The sequence below is a fragment of the Lemur catta genome, chromosome 1, assembly GCF_020740605.2.
Source record: "Lemur catta isolate mLemCat1 chromosome 1, mLemCat1.pri, whole genome shotgun sequence".
Lineage (NCBI taxonomy): Eukaryota > Metazoa > Chordata > Mammalia > Primates > Lemuridae > Lemur > Lemur catta.
The window spans coordinates 202,146,865-202,167,808 of NC_059128.1; the positions used below are offsets into that span (position 1 = coordinate 202,146,865).

The 20,944-nt window shown below is 34.1% G+C and overlaps 1 protein-coding gene across 4 annotated transcripts in view; it reads left to right on the forward strand.

The window, feature by feature from the left end:
- NAALADL2 (N-acetylated alpha-linked acidic dipeptidase like 2) overlaps window positions 1-20,944 on the forward strand; it is an 887,154-nt gene that overhangs the window by 807,037 nt on the left and 59,173 nt on the right. The gene's annotated exons all lie outside the window — the stretch shown is intronic.

Here is a 20,944-nt window from a genome sequence, read left to right on the forward strand (position 1 = left end):
TGCATGTTGGCGTGGATGCGGAGAGACAGGAACACTCATACACTGCTGGTGGGACTGCAAACTAGTGCAACCCCTATGGAAAGCATTATGGAGATACCTTAAACAGATTCAAGTAGACCTACCATTGGATCCAGCAATCCCATTATTGGGCATCTACCCAAAAGAACAAAAGTCATTCTATAAAAAAGACACCTATACCCGAATGTTTATAACAGCACAATTCACAATTGCAAAGATGTGGAAACAACCCAAATGCCCATCAATTCATGAATGGATTAGTAAAATGTGGTATATGTATACCATGGAGTATTACTCAGCTATAAGAAATAACGGTGATATGGAGTCCCTTTTGTTCTCCTGGATAGAGTTGGAACCCATTCTATTAAGTGAAGTATCCCAAGAATGGAAAAATAAGCACCACATGTACTCACCAGCAAATTGGTTTCCCTGATCATCATCTAAATGCACATTTGGGAATAACACCAATTGGGTATCGGACTGAGGTGGGGGGTGGGGAGAGGGGATGGGTGCATAACTACATGATAAGTGCATTATGCACCATCTGGGGAATGGTCACGCTTGAATGTTCTGACTCGGGGGGATGGGGGTGGGGGGAGGGGATGGGTGTATAACTACATGATGAGTGCATTGTGCACCATCTGGGGAATGGTCACGCTTGAATGTTCTGACTCGGGGGGATGGGGGGTGGGAAGAGGGGATGGAGGTATAACTATATGATGAGTGCAATGCGCACTATCTGGGGAATGGACACGCTTGAAGTTCTGACTCAGGGGGGATGGGCAGGACATGGGCAGTGTATGTGGCCTGAATTTTTGTATCCCCCATGATGATAAGCTGAAATTAAAAAAAAAAAACTTTTGTGCTATTGAGGCTAAACCGAGCTTTGGTGTTTGAAAGTTTCTCCAAGAAACAGTAAATAAGGAAGTTTCACACTCTTAGTGGGAACAAATTGATATAAGAGTAAGAAAAAATATTTTCTTTACGACAAACAATACACTGAAAAATGTAGCCTAAAATTTTTATTCGTTGGTTAGAAAGGGGGTAAAAGAAGTAAGATGGCTGAAGTTTACAAAAATAATATTTCATAGTTTTAGAATTTTCACAGCACCTAAAATAGGAAGAAGAAAGCTCTTGCCCAGAATCCTAGGAAATTGCCACTGTTCAGTTATAATCTCTGTCTCCTGAATCATTGAGGAGTCTTTTCTTCATATTTTAGTAGGTTGTTGTTTTGTTATCTCTAAAGTTAATATTATATTTAGATAGCAAATAAGCAGCCTAAAATTGAAACTTTATGTCTGGGGAAAAAAACATTTCGAAAAATGTATTTAGTGAATGTAATATTGAAATGGAGAAAAGATTTAATGTAAAGAAAAACCCAACTTTCTATTGACATTGAAATCTCCAAGAGATTTAATGTGAAATAAAAACCTTTACATTAATTGAGTAAAATCCCATGATAAGGAGTACTATATTAAATATAAACCCATTACATTGTTTAAAAAAAGAAAAGAAAAAGAAAATAAAAGAGCCAGTAGGAAGAGATTTTGAAGATTCAGGAAGAAAAGGAAATATGATAGAGATCACTGGAAAAGCAGGAGGGGAAGAAATCTAAGAAAGAAACAGAGGGTCTATGTTAAAAACAATACCCTTTTCTTACCTTGAAACAACAGGGAAGTAGGAAAGTATGAATGCATTGTATATATACTTGTAGGCTAGATACCAGTTGAGATATTTCCCTCTGAAAATTTTTATTGTGAAGCAGCTAAAAGGTACGGTAAAGGAATAGGATAGTCAAGGTTTTAGTATTTAGATAATCATTTTGGACAATAGGATGTCAGACAGAAAAAGGCCAGTTAGACATTGGTGATCATGAATTAATAGGGGCATTAAATCTACTTGTTTCTAAGGTAATTCAGCCCCTAGCACAAGTGTCCGGCAACTACTATGTTCTCTGTAAACATTTTTACAGGATGAGTGAGTAGTTTCTATTATATATAAATGTCCATATATGTAAAAATGTATAAAAATATGTACTCAGGTGTACATATTTACACAGATACATATATAGATACATAAACATATATAGATACTTTAAAAGTATGGTGAGAGTATGCAAGAGTATGTATATTTTATTTTTTATATGTATGTATCTATGTAGAGAGATGTGTGTATATATTTAAACACATATATAAAAAATCATGAGATGTATTCATATATTTTCTTCTGTACCCTCACCATTCTTTTGAAGTATATAATTTTATTGCCCACTTTGTAGAGTTGTAATCTCTTAAAAAAAGGCTTGATCTATATATAGTTGATCAGGAAAATTATATCATGATTTGTTATTTTTGTTGTTTGAGAATGATTATAGCCCAGAATTATTCTTGGTGTTGCTATGAATTCTATGAACCTTCATAAAATTCCATCCTGATGTTGAATTTTGGTATTTACCTCTAACATATGAAGATATTACTCAAGAGATTACTGGTGTAGGTGTTAATTATTTTCATTTGTCTTTGCTCAATGCTAAAAAGAAAATATTTCCTATGCATAAGAAATAATAGAGAGACTAGAATCACTCCAGAATAATCACCAAGGGAGAAAGTCACCTAAGACTATATGCATTATTTTAATTAAGGGTGCTTGAAAATACATATGGCTTTCTTTGAATAACAAGCATCTACAGATGAGGCATGATTAGAAAATGCAATCTCTTTTACAGGTTCAATTAAATCAACTTCATTTCAATAATGGTGAATGATTAGAGAAATTTTTATCAGAATCGTACTTTGAATCATCAAAGAATCTATTTTGTCTTTTAAAAATTCTGCAATGTGGTTTACTAGATAATGACTACAGAGCTTAAAATTAATGGAAGACATTTAAGAGTGATTAAATTATATGTCTTAATCAGTCTATGGTTTAATATTACTGGTGGATTTAAAGAATTTTCATTGATTCACAAAAGACAATCATCTCTGCCAGTCAACTTTATAATTAGTGAGAAATGAGCCTTAGAAGTTAGTGTGTATCTCATAAGCAGAGAAAAACTTGCCCAAATCATCCATAACCTATTAACCTTGATCTTTCCATTTTTTATAAAATTCATTTTTAGTTTAGTTTAAGGCATTCAACTGCATGGTATTTGAATGAGATTATTGTTGTTCTTGATCTCTAGTCCAGACTAAATTGGGTGATTAGTTGTGAGGAGATATAAAGTATTACAGGATGATACTTATTCGTCATCAAGAACAAAAGGCTTCCAGTTTTTAAAAAATTGAGGTTAGCATTTATTTTTAAATCTATTTTAAATACAATTTTATTATGCATTTATCTCTAGGCAGGTAAGATATAGTATTCAACTTTATCAAAGTGTCTTTCATAATAAAGAAATTTACATTCACAAAGGGTTTACTTCTTGAGAAGTTGCACTATATGTATGTTTTTTCAGGAGAAGCGTATGATATGATCTATTTGTCATAATGATAAGGGTATTATATTACAACATCATTTGAATTTGCAGAGAAATGCTAACTTTTTTGCTAGAATAAATATAAAAATACAGTATGCCTAGATCAGAAGGTAGAGTTAAGAGATAAAAACAATATTTCCTCAATGCTATCAAATCATTACATTGTAAATATATAAAAGATAGTCAAAAGGTTTAATTTAAAATGTTTCCTTCCTTTCCTGTTGATTTACGGCTCAATGTGATCATTAAGTTACATTTGAAGCTGAGTGTAGTGTTCATGCCTATAATCCTAGAACTTTGGGAGCCTGAGGCAGGAGGATTGCTTGAGGCCAGGAGTTCAAGACCAATCTAGGCAACATAGTGAGACCTCTGTCTCTACAAAAAATAAAAGAAAATTAGCTGGGTACAGTGGCCCATGCCTGTGGTCCTAGCTATTAAATACTTGGGAGGCTGAGGCAGAAGCATCATTTGAACCCAGAAGTTTGAGGTTACAGCGAGCTATGATTGTGCAACTGCACTCCAGCTTGGATGACAGAGTAAGACCCTGTCTCAAAAAAAAAAAAAAAGGTTACATTTGTGTCATCAATCTGAAAGGCAATATGAAAACACACTTTCAATCTTCTATGTAAGCAATGTAAAAGGGATACAGAAAATATTAAACTGTAGTTCTTGTCTCTTCCTTTCTGAAGTGAAGTCAGGGTCTGAAAGCAGGAAATCCTAGCATGAGGCAAGAAGGTAAAGTTTAAAAAGAGTTGGGAAGGAAAGAATACCTCTTGTACATATAAACAAACAGAGTCAGTATGGGTTTTGCACAACTTGAAAGCCTAGTAACTGTAATAGAGACAAAAGAATCATTGATCTCTGGGCCCACCAAGACAGACTCAGGCCAAAGATGGTCATTACTTGCCTAATACAGTTTTAAAGATATGGGTGCTAGTGCCTACTATAATTCCTTTACATCATAACCAGTGTTTGCCTATCATATTATGAAGTACAAAGCTTTAAGTTCAACAAACATGTTGAAAAGTCACTATTTCAAGTACTATACTGACTTTTGAGGAAACAACATAGAGAAGACATGGTGCATACCTTTAGGCGCTCATAGTCTAGACAAAGAATCGGTCTTTCACTGATTCTCATGCAAGCATGTTTCTTGAATGCTCTTTCTATCATCTGTCTCTATCTATCTCTATTTATTTATCTAATCTATTTGTCTACTTTTTAAAATTTTAAAGAAAAATATGGTGCATTTCCCCCAAATGCTAAATAATACTAGATACAAAGATTAGATATTGTGTGTATTGTTTCATTCAAACATGTTTTACAAAACAAAAAACACACATACATTCTAGTCATCCACCACAATGTTGGAGTTCAGAGAGGTTATGTAATTTGTTGAAAGTTATCTAACTCTGGCATAGATGATAATGAACATAGCTGGAACTTAAACATAGATCTATGTTTTGGAAACACTTACAGCTGATCAAATACTTGTGTGTTCCTCAACTGCTCATAGGCCTTTGGCAATTAGTTGGAGAAACATGGCTAGTTCTAAGTAATACTAATACCTATGCCAATTCTCAGCCAAAGCACTTAAGAGTCAGTGAGTCCGGCTCTTTGCTTCACCTGTCATGGAATCATGGAAACCAACAACACTTCCAATGGTGGGCTGCTATGGTCTGAATGTTTGGGTGTCCCCAAAATGCATAGGTTGAAACCTAATTTCCAATGTGATGATATTAAGAGGGAAGGCCTTTGAGAGGTGACTAGGACATGAGGGCAGAATCCTCATGAATGTTATTAATGTCCTTGTAAAATACATCTGAGCAAAGTCGTTTGCCACTTCCACCATGAGCAGATGCATCAAGAAGGTGCTATCTATGAAGTATGGGGCCTCACCATACAGGAAATCTGTCAGTGCCTTGATCTTGGACTTCTCAGCCTCCAAGACTATGAGAAAGAGATGTTTGTCATTTGTAAGCCATCCAGTTTATGGTATTTTTGTGGCAAGTAGCCAAAATAGACTAAGACATGGACCCTAAAGTATCTTCAGACCCCAGATGACCACATGGGTTATAAACTCAGTAGACCAATATTGTGTTAGGCCACTAAGATTTAAGGATTAATTTGTTATTGCAGCAAGGATTATTTGTTATAATGCAGTTAATAACTCTAGCTCACAACCTAACTAATAAAGTCTCACAGTCTGTGCTCTTAATCTAAATGCTGTAATAGTGGCTATGGTTTAATAGGGAAAAAAATCCAGACACAATAGTGATTTCATTACTCCTACAGCCTGAAATTGGAAGTCAAACATTGACTTCATTTTCATATATAAACTTGGAAGTAGTAGATTTGACTGCAAGGTGGTAATAACAAGGTTAAGATTCATAGATAAGTAATCACAATGTTGTAGTGGATTGATATAATGTTTAGTAATTACAGTAAATACAACAATTTAAAGTCAGCTGGACTCGCCAGTTTTTACTTGCCCATCCAACACTTACTTTTCATCAACAATTCTGAATTCAATTCATTTTAAGTGTTTATACTATTTTGTTTAGGAAAAAGAATAAAATATTCATGATAGTCTGTGATGATTCATACATTTTTGTTACTGAGAGATAGCTAACTCCATTAATTCTTCAGAATGCCTTCCACTGCCCTGAAATACAAACAGTATGATAGTGTTCCTGGGGAATTGAAAGCTGAAATATATCTAAAATAATTCTGTGACTTTTAACATACAGTGCTTTGAGGAAGAGTGTAAAGTTTTAGAATATCATGTACATATGATGTTATTTAATAATTGATAAAGCAGTTGCTAAACAACTTTGACATTTTGTTCAAATCAGACTTTTAAAAAGTCAGTATTTTTTCTTTCTTAAATTCTCTATTCACATTTAAAACAACTAAAATGTTTAAGAAATATCATATTTTCCCCAACATTCTTTGCATTATTGTTAACAGGAATAATGTCTTAAATATATGTAGAACATATCTCTGGTATTATGTGAATTACTCTCACATCATTCTTCATGGAGTAAAAGAACAGAAGCCTGGAGTAGTTTTGTGTCCAAGACCACACACATTGTGACAGAGCCAAGGTTAACATACAGATACACTGGCTGCTGCTGCAATGTTCATTCTACACTATTGTCCAGTCATATATGGATCCTCTTTAGGTGATATTTAAAATGCTTGAAACTATAGTAGTGTCTTCAAAATCTCATATTCTTTCCTTGAACTATCTCTAATTGGTACATGAATATACAAAATACCAAAATTATCAATATAATATACCTTGAATATTTTTTGCATAGACATTGTGAACATTATTATTAGATGTCTTTATTAGTTTTCCAAAATCCTTATAATTGGGTGATAATTGTTCAAAGAATGTTAGGGGGTCAAAAAATTCAGCAAATGACTAAAAGATAAACACTCAAATATCTGAAGATACAGAAATGACTAGCTTTACAGATCTTTTATTTATTCATTCATTCAGTAAATGTTCATTTAATACCCACTTTGAGGCATGAACTGTGGGTAGGTGCTAGGTATGTAGCCATAAGCAAATAGACAAGACAACCACACTCAAAGACCTGATATTTAATAGATGGGAAACATATGCATACACTAAAAAACCTCTATGATAAGCATACACAACAATGAATCTGAACACAGCAACTAACTCTGGAATAAACTATGATATAATAATTTTTTGAAATTATTAAAAAATAAAAAATTAGAAACCATAATGGAATAACTGCAAAATGTTAAGGAAAAAAACTCTCAACCCGGAATTCTGTATTCATCTAAAGAATTATTCTAAAGTGAGAGAGAAATGAAGATATTTTCAGGAAAGGCTGAGAAAAGTTTGCCACTTACAGGCTTTTGCTGAAATAACTACTGAAGTTTATAGTTTAATAAGAAGGAAATTAAATCCTGAAGTAAGGTATAGTATAAAAGAAACAATGTTGTTAAAAATAATGAAGATGTGGACAAATAAAAATAACTGTCGATGATAAAGAAAACCACACTAATAAGAGTAACTAATTAGAGATAGTTCAAAAAATATCAGATAACAGTAATGTAAGAGGGAGAAGGAAGGAGGGCTTTAATGCATCCTAAGGACTTTGTGTACTGTGTAGTTGGGAGATGGAGAAACAGATTGGTTAACTTTAGACTTTGTTAGTAAACTAAGCTTCTATAAAATTTTATTTATTTATTTATTTATTGAAGATCTTAATCATGTATTTTTTAAATTTATATTTCAGTAGATTAGGGGGAAAAGTGGTTTTTGGTTACATGGGTGAATTGTATTGCAGTGATGTCTGGGTTTTTAGTGTACCTGCCACCTGAATAGCATACATTGTACCTGATAGGTAGTTTTTCTTCCCTCACCTCCCTTCCACCCTCTCCGCTCCTGAGTCTCCAATGGCCATTGTACCACTCTGTATGCCCCTGGGTACCTGTAGCTTAGGTCCCACCTATAAGTGAGAATATGTAGTATTTGGTTTTCCATTCCTGCATTACTTCACTTAGGATAATGTCCTCCAATTCCATTCAAGTTGCTGTAAAAGTGAGCTTGTCTAAAATTTAATGTACCTATAAAAACATAAAATATGTAATTCCTAAATCTATAGAGAAAGAAAAGATAGAAGAGGGAAAAATGAAACTAGTCAAGCTAATGGACTTCAAAAACGAGAAAGGAAGAAAAAAGAGAACTCATTGTCTAGAAAACACAAAATAACAGAATAAATGCAAATATGTCTACAATTATAATAACTATAAATAGTGTAAATCAGTTGAAAAAAATTTCTCAGCCTGGAGTTTTGACTTTTAAGAAATGCAGTTATGTATTAATTTGAAGTCATACTAAATATTATGAGACAGAAATCTTGAAAGTAAAGAGATAGAAAAAAATGATGTATCAGACATACACTAACCAAAGAAAGCTGATGTGCCAATCATCATCAGATAAAGCAGACTTTAAGGCAAAGTACAAACCCAGGCTTATCCAATTAGAGGATTATCTCATAAGGATAAAAGGAATAATTATTCGAGAAGATATAGCAATTCTAAACATGTAGATACCAACTAACATGTACACAAATTAAAAACTAATCAAATTATAGGAATGAATCAATACATCCACAGTCATAATGTAGGATTATTAATACACTTCTCTCATAAAGTGATAAATAGAAGATTACCCAGAGTTACAGAGAAACTAAGGATAAATTGGTTTAAGACTAGAGCTGGGATGGGAGACGGGGTAACTGCGTAAGAGAATTTACCTAGAAGAGACATGTTGGTGTCATAGAGAGGGATTGAGTTACTTCTAGAGGAGTTAGAGAGAAGATACTGGACTTAGGAAATTATTTTTAATTTATTATGATAGGTGTGGTGTGATAATGCAAGGGACAAATTTTATAGCCCCTCCATTGGTGTGTTTTTTGTGTATATGGTGTGTTTACCAAATTTTCCATTCTTACTCCATATATTCATATCTCACTCACACACACACACACACAGTCTATTTGGACTCTACTCCGAGCATTCTTTTGTCTATAAAAGCAATGTCCTGAGAGCTTGAAGACATTAATCCCAGTTCTGATTTTGCCTCTAAACAGCTATGCAAAGTTTGGAAAGTCATTTTAGTTTTCAACCCCTATTTCTTTATCTGCAAATTGAGGTAATAAGATCAGACAGGCTAGATTTCTTTTATCATTTGCTTCTCTATAAGTTTATGCAAAAATGTTTGACATTTTGGGCATCACTTATTAATATATATTTAAATTATATATTTCACAAGGGTTTATTGTCTAAGAATTAATTTGTCCACCAAGAAATGAGGATAAATAGTTATTTATTTAATGAATGGGATAATGCATATCTGAGGTAATTAAATCTAGGCACCTCCTAATCTGCCTAAATAATTGAGATGGTTCACTAGAGCCTGACCCTGGTATATATTCCCAGTCTTCTAAATAAGTTGAATAGAGGGCAATGGGCTCTCTGACACCTTTAAAAACAAAGAACACTGTTAGTAACTTACCATATATGAGGGGAAAACTAAAACATGCAAATTACTAAATATAGCCTCTTTTGGTGTTTTCCACTAAGTAAATTATATTTTAAATGAAATAAGCTATTAATTGTAATTTAGTAGACCCTTCACAGCCTGGCCTCAATCTACATTAATACCAGCATTGCTTAGCATAATCTGACAGGTTTGTTAGTAGGATTAAATGAAATCTTGTATTCACAGTTCCAGTGAAAGGTCTGGCACATAATAGATTTTCAATTGATATTTGTTTCTTTCCTCTATCCTCCTTTCAAACATACAAAAACCACAGATGTGCCATACAACCTTTTCACTGGAGTGGTGGGCTAGTTTCTTTGCAAAAAGTGTGTGAACAGCCATATGATATGATGATGGATAATGTAATATTCCTAATTTCTCTAAGATCCTAAAATTACAAAGATTACAAACTTCAGACAGCAAAGGAAAGCAGGATTCCTGAAGCTTGTGGACAGATATCCTCCTAGAGGCAGGTTCTGCTGGGCTCTGGCCTTTCGACAAGCTTCCCTGGACGTAGAGGAGACTACTCAGTTCATAGCATCTATACAAGCAAACTGCATAAGAAACATGGAATTTCTCAGGGCTTCTGCAGTTGTTTAAAATCCATGTCAGGTTCCAGAAAAGAGTCACATTAGTAAGCTCTTTAGATAGTCCTAAACTTTTCTCATTAGACTGAATCCTTCAATACTCCTAGTACCCCTCAATAACCAATCACATGCTAAACATTCAAGAGAATATTATGATTGGGTTTTAGAGAGTAAAGATTCAGGATAAGGAAACTGAGGCTCATACAGGTTCAAGGACTAAATCTACATATTCAAATTGAAGGCCATTGTGTTTTCAACAATGTACATTTAGATATACTTTTTGGTGATAGTGATAACATGGAAACATGAATTACCAATTATCAGATGAAATGAAGACATGAAAACATTCCTATCTTCACTTTTCAAGATCAGGATTTGCTTTGACATGATATATAGAATGGCTTAAACCTTTTCCCAGATTAATTTATTAATAATCACATAGTGTTACTTTACAATTTTTTTCTGACTAGTCGATACATTCCAATATAAATGAAATATCTTTATCCTTTACAAGGTTTTGTGTTTTTTTTTGGAAAGTCCTAAAGTCCAATTTAATAACAGATTTCATGAGTCATTCAAAAATTCTGCTTAAATATAATGAAATAAAATGAAAAGGGTTTTGTTGACAAGGAAAGAGATCCCTTACAATATAGTGATCTTTTCCAACTTTATTTTCTTTTTCTCCCTTAAAAGAATCCTTCTTCCATCAAAGCCAACTTACTCAATGTTGGAATCAGAATTTGCAGTTACCTGTTCCCCTTACTAAGAGTGCTGTCCTCAACTTTCCCCATCTTTCTAAATTGTATATATCCATTTTTTAATGTCCAAGAGAAGTGAAATCTCCTCCAAGAAGTGTTCTTGGTCAATTTTTATCCATAGTAACCACTGTTTCCCCACTCATTTAATTCTTTGGATGTACCATTTTATATGTTCTTTTTCTTTTTCTTTGTGAATATCTTAGCTTTCAACCTATAGGCCCCTTTACCATGGGAACAGCTTCACAGTTTTAGCATTTAATTGGGGACTCTTGAATTGTAGGTGCTTTATAAACATTTCATCAAGATAAATGTCTCTAAGATAAAGTGTTCTAATAAAAGCATAGGGTCATATGACATAGTTTACCTGGTCAACTATAATACGATCTAAAAATTCTTGTATTGCTGGTTTGTGGCGTTCTATGAGACATCCTGTGATGTTTGAGAAGCAAGGAGCCATGAGAGTCCCGTCTATCACTGGGCAACATGTTAAGAAAACAGTACATCATAGAAATTCTAGAGCTTGACAATATGCTCAGTTTGTGCAATTCTTTATTTACATATATATATTTTGGATTCACCTAAACAATAACATCTATTAATAGTTCAGAGAAAGTTGCTGTAAGAAACTTGCCATGAATGTAATCACTCATCAAAGAATCTAAAGTCCTTGTGATTCTTTTAATATTTTTAAAATGTCAAGTCTCACTCTGTAGGATGCAGTCTACAACAACATTTATTGCATTTATCGGTAGAAAAGAAACTGTATTAATACCATAATTGCATACAGAAAGGGTCACATATATTTTGACCATTATTCAAAGTCTCTCTAGGTAGAAGCAGCAAGTTTAAAAAAGAACAATATGTTTTTTTTTTCATTCCTATATCTCCACCTCCTCTATTGCCTTTATTGCCTCTGTAATATAGAAACATGATTTCATTATTTTTCAGTGTTAATATTTTTGTGAAAAAATGGAATAATATTCTGAGGAAATTCTTTTTAGAAAAATCAAATTTTACTAGCTGTCCAACTCTATAATAAAATAGAGGTGTTTTTGTTGGTTTTTCAATTAGGATGTATAGAAGGAAATAATTATATTAACAATTTATTTCAAGATGATAATATTGATCTATTAACTAAACAACTGACTCTCTATGTGATTTTATCCATTATTACCAAAAGGTCCTTTGTTTAGTGATTTGGTGTTAGGAAGAAATTACATCTTTATCCGTTACTAAAACAATGCTTTATTAAATTCCTAAAGAGCAAACTAAAACTACATTAGTTTGCATGTACAGGTACCCAGAATTATGGTCAGAAAATACAATCCTTAAAAATTGATAATACAGAGCTACATATCCTCTTTATAGCTCTTTATAAAAGGCCTTTTATGTCTTGCTGTATTATGTATACTTGATGAATGTTTCTTTAGCATTATTGCAAACTCTGCTAAATCAATTCTCTAATCTTTCCCTCTATGATTAATTGATTAATGATTTAATAAACATACAATTACCCTTTTAAAAATATAAAAACCTCTGCCGTGTTTGTCACACCATAGCTATGGTAGTATCTGCAGCTACTGAGAACTAGATTCCTGTTGCCAGTAGTGATGGGGGTGGGTTGTGGGGGTATTGAGAACAGCTAGTTCTAACTATCCGAAGACATGAATTTTCCTTTACAAGGAGCTCTCAAGAAATATATGTTAGATAAAAAGTAAAACACATTCAACTCTAAAATTTTATTGTTGTATAAAAATACATAAAATTCAATTAAGCAACCTTGTGTAAACTGATGTAAGAGGTTGTTTTTGCATTAAATCTACTTCTGATTTTTTCCTGTATGATATGCAGCCTAGCACAGCACCTTCCTCATAGAAGGAAAGTTTTCAAGGAAGGCTTTCGTGATGCTCTCAAATGAATTAGAACCCCTCTATATACTTTCATAGCACCTTGTAGAGTTTAATCATTTAATAATCATAGTCAATACCTATCACCTCTCTTGAGAAAAGCTTCAAAATCCTAGCACTTAACATAGTCCCTGACATATAGCTGTTGCCCCCAAATTATTTATTTAATACTAGAAATTCCTTCTAACAATATGGATGTAGATGAATGGGTGATTACTGATAATCATTTGGTAAGTGTTTGTGCTAGTTTTTAGAGATATTTCCCAGAACTTTGTTCAAAGAACCTAAGGTTGGAGAAGTAATTAATAACTTACAGTCTACTAAAATATATAAATATCAATTATTATGCATACCAACTTACCTCACTTGTTTATTGTCCTCACCCTTCTGGTGTATTTGATATCTATTTAATCAATGCTATTTATTGTAAGAAAAATGTGAAAAATATTCACTAGGGCAACCTTAGAGAATTGCTTTAATTCGTAAATCTCTATGTCCACTTTTGTAGGCTCAGGATCTACAAACATAAAAATTAGCAATGGCAAGTATCAAAAGTTATAACCCTGATAGGATCACTTTTTGCTCAGGTTTTTATTTTAAATAGGTGTAATCAGCCCTTGATTATTCCTTAGAATCATAATTTCACACTTGATAAATGTGGTCTAAGTGGCCATTGGTATTCCTGATTATTAAAATTAGGAAAGAGGTTGGAAAATTTTTAAAAAGTTGCTAATTAGTGTAGTAATTAAGAGTCTAGATTCTGCAGTCAGAATGCTTGGGCTCAAATCTCAAAATTACCGTGCACTAGCTAAGTGGCCTTGAGAAATTTAATTAACTGAGCAATGTTTCTGTGTTCCCATGCAAAATAGAATAAGGCTATTGTAGGAATCAAATGAATTAATTCGTGCAAGGAATTTAGAATAATGCCTGGCACATGATAAGAGCTCCATAAATGTTAGCTGCTATTATTAGTAATTATTAGTAATTTATATTAGTAATAATATCATGTTAAAGTTGGTTATTAGTGAAATACAATGAAGGTTACTTAATTTTTAATTTGTTAATCATCACATGCAAATTATCACTAAACATAGTAAAAAAGAAAAATTGGTATCTTGAAGTTTCTTTTTTCCAGAGCACTAAGAAGTAGTAACACACTGTGGTCCCTCTCTAGGAACAGTATGACTAGCAGAAGATACAGCTATTGTTACAAAGTCAAAACATGACATCACTAAAAATAATCATTAAAAAATACCAATAAACTACTTGATTATTTCCCATTTAATCTGTAAATATATTTTCTTTGCTACAATTTAATAACAGGTGATGGCAGTCACCAAAAGAGGAAAGATACCTCAAAATTGAAAAAAAAATTACACCAGTTATCTTTTCTGTGGTCTGCGAATAGGAAGTGAGCATTGCATTTTAGTAGTAGATTTCTAAAATCTACTACCAAATCCAAATATATTCAGGTGGGCTGTCTTCCCTTTCTTGTCTTTCCTTCCTATTCCACTGCCCTAACCTTTCAATGAACTGCTTGTGTTCAAATATTGTCTCAAGGTCTATTTTGAGGGGAAGCCAGACTAAGACTCATGGTAAACTCCAGGTTGTACAGTTAGAGTTTAGGTTGAGAATATAGAGAGGAAATGGGGCTTCCAGCAAAAACAGAAGCCAGAAAAAAGCAGTGGAAGCAGGGTGTTTGTATTCCTACATTAGTTTCCTGACAACAGGGATTATCTTCTTCTTCCTTAATGCCCTGGCTTTGGCAGGTATTAGTATATATTTGTAAAAAAAAAAAAAAACTATATCAGTTTAGGAGACAAATGAAGGGCCCATCTCTTTCATAATCCAAAAAACTTTTGTGGAGATATACCCTCTTTATGTCTCCTTTCTTCGTTTCACAGCCCTTGGATTTCCCACTATGACCAAAGGGTCCAGAGAGCCTGTGCATGATCTGTCAGCTGCAGCATCTCTGCACTGAAAGTATGTGCCAGCCCCCAAACCAGGCATCCCAGGGTTTTTATTCAGCCCTTGGCAACTGTTGGAGGCACAGTGGTGACTGAAACAGCATTTTCTCAGGGTGCAGGAGAGAAAAGACCTGTCTTTCCTCCAGAGGTATCCACAGCTATGGCTGTTCCCCTGCCCAAGATTGATGCGTTCCCACATTTACTACTATTTGCTTAAACAGGTCTTTAAGTTCACATGTACTTTCCTTGTGGTAGTCCCATGGCCAGACAGGCGAGGTCACAGGAGTTCCTAATAATAACCATGAGTTTGGGGAACCAGATATCCTGTATTATTTCCCTGGTTAAAACCCTTCTCCTTAAAATGAATGGCCCTCTCAGAGGCTATTGGAATTCCTCAATGATTTTTGTAATCTTTGCTACCGGGTAAGGTGGTTTTCATTGGAGATTACCTTAGTCCATCAAAAGTATTCTAATACTTTTTAAACCTTAACAAGGAAAGGTGGAGTTTTGAACCATTTCTTTCCTGGAAGTTTACAAGTTCCATAACAATTTTCCTATCTCTTTTTCCTCCTCCTACTGGCTTTTGCAAATGTAAGCAATGGAAACAAGGCCTTTGACAAGACCTTCTAAGTGTCCCAGCAAAACCTTTCTGCAGAAAGAAACCCTCAAGTCATCCATTGGCAAAGCAGGTGCTCTCTTGGGGTGACTAGATGTCTCTACTCAACTCTCACATGGCAGTTCTCTTGGGGGCTGAGGGAGCAGGTGTGGCATTTAAGATTTTTCTCACTGCTTTCTGTGATATGGGTTGTGTCTGAAGTATCCTTTTTGGTAGCTCTGGGGGTTACATAAGGTTTTGATTTTCTAAGATAGTTTTACTTTTGAGTAATTTTTCCATATATAGAATTGCCAGATTATAGGCTTTTGAGTTGAGTATTGGATGCCATCAATTTTCCTATAGGTCAAGGGAAGCAATAGAAAGGAAGTGGAACAAACAGGTCTGTCTTTGGAGGGTGCACAAGAAACATTTTGAATAAGTAACTGCATAACTCAGGCTATAATGCAGAGAATGGGTTGGACGCAGACAGTTAGATCAATTAGGGAGTTTGTGGATTATTACAAATGAGCGATAATGAGAGTTTTAACGCAAAATTTTAGCCATATTAGGGGTACATGTTTTGTGTGCTAATTTTGTGTAGCACCATTTAATTTCTCATATTGCTGAGAAAATAGATTGAGTGTGTCAGGAGTACATCCTCACTCCCTCTCCTCTATTGATGTCATCGCTTTGGAAAGGGATCATGAGTACTGGAGGCTGCTTCTTGTTCTTCTCCTCTTCAGGGAGCTGCCTCCAGTCCCCTTGCCCATGGCTGGGTGCCCTGAGGTTTGTTATCCACAGGGTGTTTGTTGCCAAATCGGGGGTTTTCTGCTATAAGGTAACATAAATCAGAGTCCAGTCATGTCGGGAAGAATATAACAGCCTGAAGGGCACCATGCACCACAAAATCCTGTTATGAAAACTCTCACCAGGCCATAATTTATCAGATAATGCCTCTGGTCTGGAAGTTAAGACAAGTGGAAAGGACTCCCTGCAGATCACTGAATTATGGCTATATGGCTTGATTGAGTTTCAGGGTTTTCTGACTTCTTGCCCCACACTCCACACACAAACTTACTTCCCGGTAAGAAGAACTGTTTCAGTCACACTGGTTTCTTCATGTTTCTCTAAAAAGTCAGTGCTTATTTCTACCCCAAGGTTTTTACTCATTATATTCCTCTACTCTAGAATACCTTTCTGCTTTTACACTGTAGATGCTTGAGCCCAACACACACACACAAATACACACACACACTATAGTGGTAAAATTTCATAGTATGTTTAAAGTAGAATAGAAAATGGTGCTTCTGGGGAAATGAAAGATTTGTGTTTACTAATTTTATACTGTTAACTTTTTTTCCAATTGTTTAAAAGTGGTATGACTTGTTTGTAACAGGAAAGTTCATTATAAGGGGAGAAACTATCTTTTACTAAATTTTAGCTCCCTTCTCTCCTTCATAGCACAGTAATGTTCGGTCATACAATGAAGGCTCAATACATACTATTAATAGGATGGCTCATGATTCATCTCCTATTTGTTGTATTACGTCACACCATGCCATCATGATCTAGTCTCTCTCAATTTCTCTCTCATGCTAACCTATGTAAGAGATCTTATGATTATCTCACAGCATCAACTTCTACAGTAGAGCTCTATTGCATTTTAAATTTGAGAACATAAAACAGTCCCACAATGATAGTATAACTTACAGCTTAAGCAAAAGGTACCAACTATGGTTACTTTAATGTATTAATAGGTTTATAAAAATGGAACAAAACACACTATGTTCAACTCTGACTGCAACTAAAGAGAAATTGCATGATAGACCCACCCATGGAATTGGTACTACTTTAGTAAGCATATATATTTATTCAAATCATTTATTACAAATACAGTCACCATACTGGGCAATGGGCTACAATAAATAAGGGGAGAAAAATCACCCTACTCTCTAGATGTTCACAGTTTAGTAAATAAATCTTTTTTGTTTTCTTTCTAAACTGATTTGGTGAGTAAGAGAAAGATTTGTGACAAAGTCAAAGAATATAAATACTCCCTTATAAGGCAATAAGGCAACAAACTATTTACTAAATTTAAGAAAAAATATATATATGTATATATCTCCCTGCACTAAGTTTAAGTTTTCTTAAAACACTCTTTTGAACCTTTAAATACAACTAAAATTATTTAAAGCCAGAACAAGAGAAACTTTTATATGGAACAATTATTATATAATTTGCCTTTATTATTCTCAAAATTTAGAAAAAGGTTTTATGTATAGTTTTTACCTTTTAACAATCTGAACTTGCCTAACACCATGAAACCACTAACTCTAGGGACATCAGTATTATTTAGTGAGGGAGGAAAGCCTTTGTAATAAGGTGTTCATAAACTCATTTTTTCAGTATAATAATCCTTTTATATTTTAAAAATATTTTTAGTTCTATACAATAAATTTTTCTTTATAATTCATTCTTTCTTTATCTTCTGATCAGGGGTAAGATGGTCAGCGAAGAGAGGAGAAGGGAGGACACAGGGGTCCTGAGGCAGATTATGTGCTTCTAAAGTTATTGTAATGGAATTTTACAGATGTTAAAACTAGATATTTGCTGATTCTATGTGCTACAGGGATCTAAATATCATAGTCATCCAGGGTTGGGATAAGATATTATAAGTACTGGTCAGTATTACAAGAAACATAAGTTTTTTCCCACCAGGAAACATGGTAATGTAGTGGAAAGAACAGTGGACTAGAAGTAAAGGATTTAGAGTCTAGCTTTTAACCAGCTAAGATACTTTTGCTAGATTCTGACATGTACCTCATGTTATAGCAAAAGAATGGCATAGGCCTTCAAATCAGTTATACTCAGGTATGTGACCTGAGCAGGTTACTAATCTCTATGAGCCTAAGTTTATTTATCTGTAACATGAACATAATGATATCTGCCTAGCTGAGCTGCTGTGAGAATGAATGAGAATGATGTTTGAAAACTTCCGAACAGCATCTGATACCTAGTAGGTGATTAAGAAATTTTGGTTATTGATATTTTAGCTTTGCCATTATTGCTAACTATGTATTCTCAGTGAGGCTGATTCTCAATGTTTTAAATACAGAATATTAATTCCCCCACAACATGTCTCTAGGGTTGTCAGATATGTAGGTTAAAGCATTTTTAAAAAAGAAAGGCCTCATACAAATTTAAGAGAAACCTTTTCCGGCATGCCTGAGGAAGACAATTTCAGAGTGGGTAAGAAGAATATGTAGTATGGCTCCTGTCTTCCCACTGTATGGCAAAGAGTATACAGATCTCACTCTTGCTTATAAAGCTGCAAATGAAGCCGATTTAGTCTAAGCATTCTATCCTGGGCCACGTGCCTTGGAAGTCCCAATCTTGGTTGCCAGGTTCTTTTTGAAATAAATAGCAAGGTAGTTGGCTTATGTTCCAGTTGTTTGAGCTGCCAACTGACTCTTTAAAAAAAACAGAACAAAACAGCTTTCTCCAGCAGTACACAGAGAAGTCGCCTTTTTCCTACCTCCCAGTTCTTTCATTTTAATCTTTTATAATGTGTGGTTTTCAGATTCCAAAAGTGTAAACAAAACATGTCTGTTCTGTAGTTTCTATTATCCAGTGCAAATTGGAAAAAGAAACCATAATGCTTCTTAATCTTCTTTCAAAATTCCTTTTTACAAATAATTTATTTCCAAATATTGGGGTTCTTTGCATGATTTGGAAGGGGTGGGAGGAAATAGAAAGAAGATTGATATCAATTTATTGCAGACAACCCTCTTTTCTTGAAGTATAGCATCATCAGGGTAGGAAGTTTCCGAGTATTTTCTGTGGTTGCTATGCTGGTGTAGGGGCAAAGGAAAAACTTCCCCCTCAGCCCTCTGAAGGTTCCCAGAAAATGAAATGACAAAAGGCAGATCAGTAAAAGAAAAAGGCATAAAAATGTCTTTTAATGTGCATAGCATGGGGGAACACCAGGAGAATTGTTACCTAATAACTCAGTGGGGTACCGAAACTTATATTGCCTTTTTCATAGGGGAGGGGGGAGATGTAGAATGTAGACAATTTTTTTTTCAGAAATGAAAAGAATTAGTAAATGATTGTTGGGGAGAATGAATGGACCTAGGAGACAGAAGTTAACTCATAAATGATTCTCTTTGTAATTTGAATTAGCCCAAGAGACAGACACTATCTGAAAAAGTCCATCCAAGTGGGATTGCATTCCTCAGTCTTCTTTTCTGTGATAGATAATGAGATTTTAGGGAGGGAGTGGAAGGCAATTGTGTTCTTCTTTGGGGATTTAGAGTTTTGGGGTAGATAATGGAACTTCAGAGGACAGCCTCTTCCTGTGCTCTGGGAAAGACAAAAGGGTTGAGGAAGGCAGAGAAAGTAAGAGAGACTTTGAGGCTGCTTCTTTAACTCAGTATATCAAAGCACCTTATTTTGGGGCTTTGTTTTCTGAGCCCCGACAATGGGGATAAAACTCTGCAAAAATACCTTAGGTATTGGAGCAGAATTGGTTGCTACATTTGGAAGAAAAATATCTCAAAGTAATAAAGGGGTATCAAAGGTTCTTCTTCCTCTTGTTTATTTCAAGGGATACATTTTCCCAAGCATATGGAAGACCAAAATGAATTATATTTTTATTATAGTACGAAGTATTCAAACAATTGGGAAATATACCTTTTAAATATTGAAGGGAATTTGGCCCTTGAATATTTATATTTGAATATTTAACACTATAATTTCCTCATTAGTTACATTGTCTCAAGTTAGTGTGCTAATTTCCCTTGTGTAGTTTCACAAGACAATGTTTTCATTCACTAACCGCATTTCATAGTGCATTAATAATATCAACACAATCACATTTTCTTGTGTGCTGGCTTCAGGGTTATAAGAGATGCAGGGACATTTGTTAAGCCTAGGTAAATATTAAATATCATCTGTGAGAGAGAGGGAGAGATAACAATGGCATTTGATACCACCATTAGAGTCCTTTGAGATGTGTGTGAATGCATGTAACTTGTTCAGCCCATTAAGCAGATGCTAGTTCAGCTGTAGTGCATATGTTGGTTTTCAGACACAGTTTTAGAGTGGAGTGGTGGGGAGATATGCATCTAAAAAAATTCCAAGTATGAGCTTTGGAGATGCCTTTTAAAATTTTATTTATTTTTTAGTTTAATTTAAGCACTGATCTCAAAGATATATAAATGATACTAGTTTTGTTAAATTTTGAATTTTGATAATTAGGAATAGAGTAAATCATTAAGAAAATAGCACATAAAATTTTAAAGAAATTTAGATTAAATTATATTTGAAATGAAATAAATCAACCATTAATTTTGTCTTGATTGATTACTTAGTCCAATAATCAGATATTGATTTTTAGTTCTCTACTGTTTCATTCATGTGATGTTCTGAACTGTAAGGGATTGTTTTAAAGTCTAAATATAACAATTCATTCAACTAGGGAACCCATTTGTTAATATTTAAATATTTAGCTCAGAAAAGGAGCAAAATATTATATTTCTTTATAT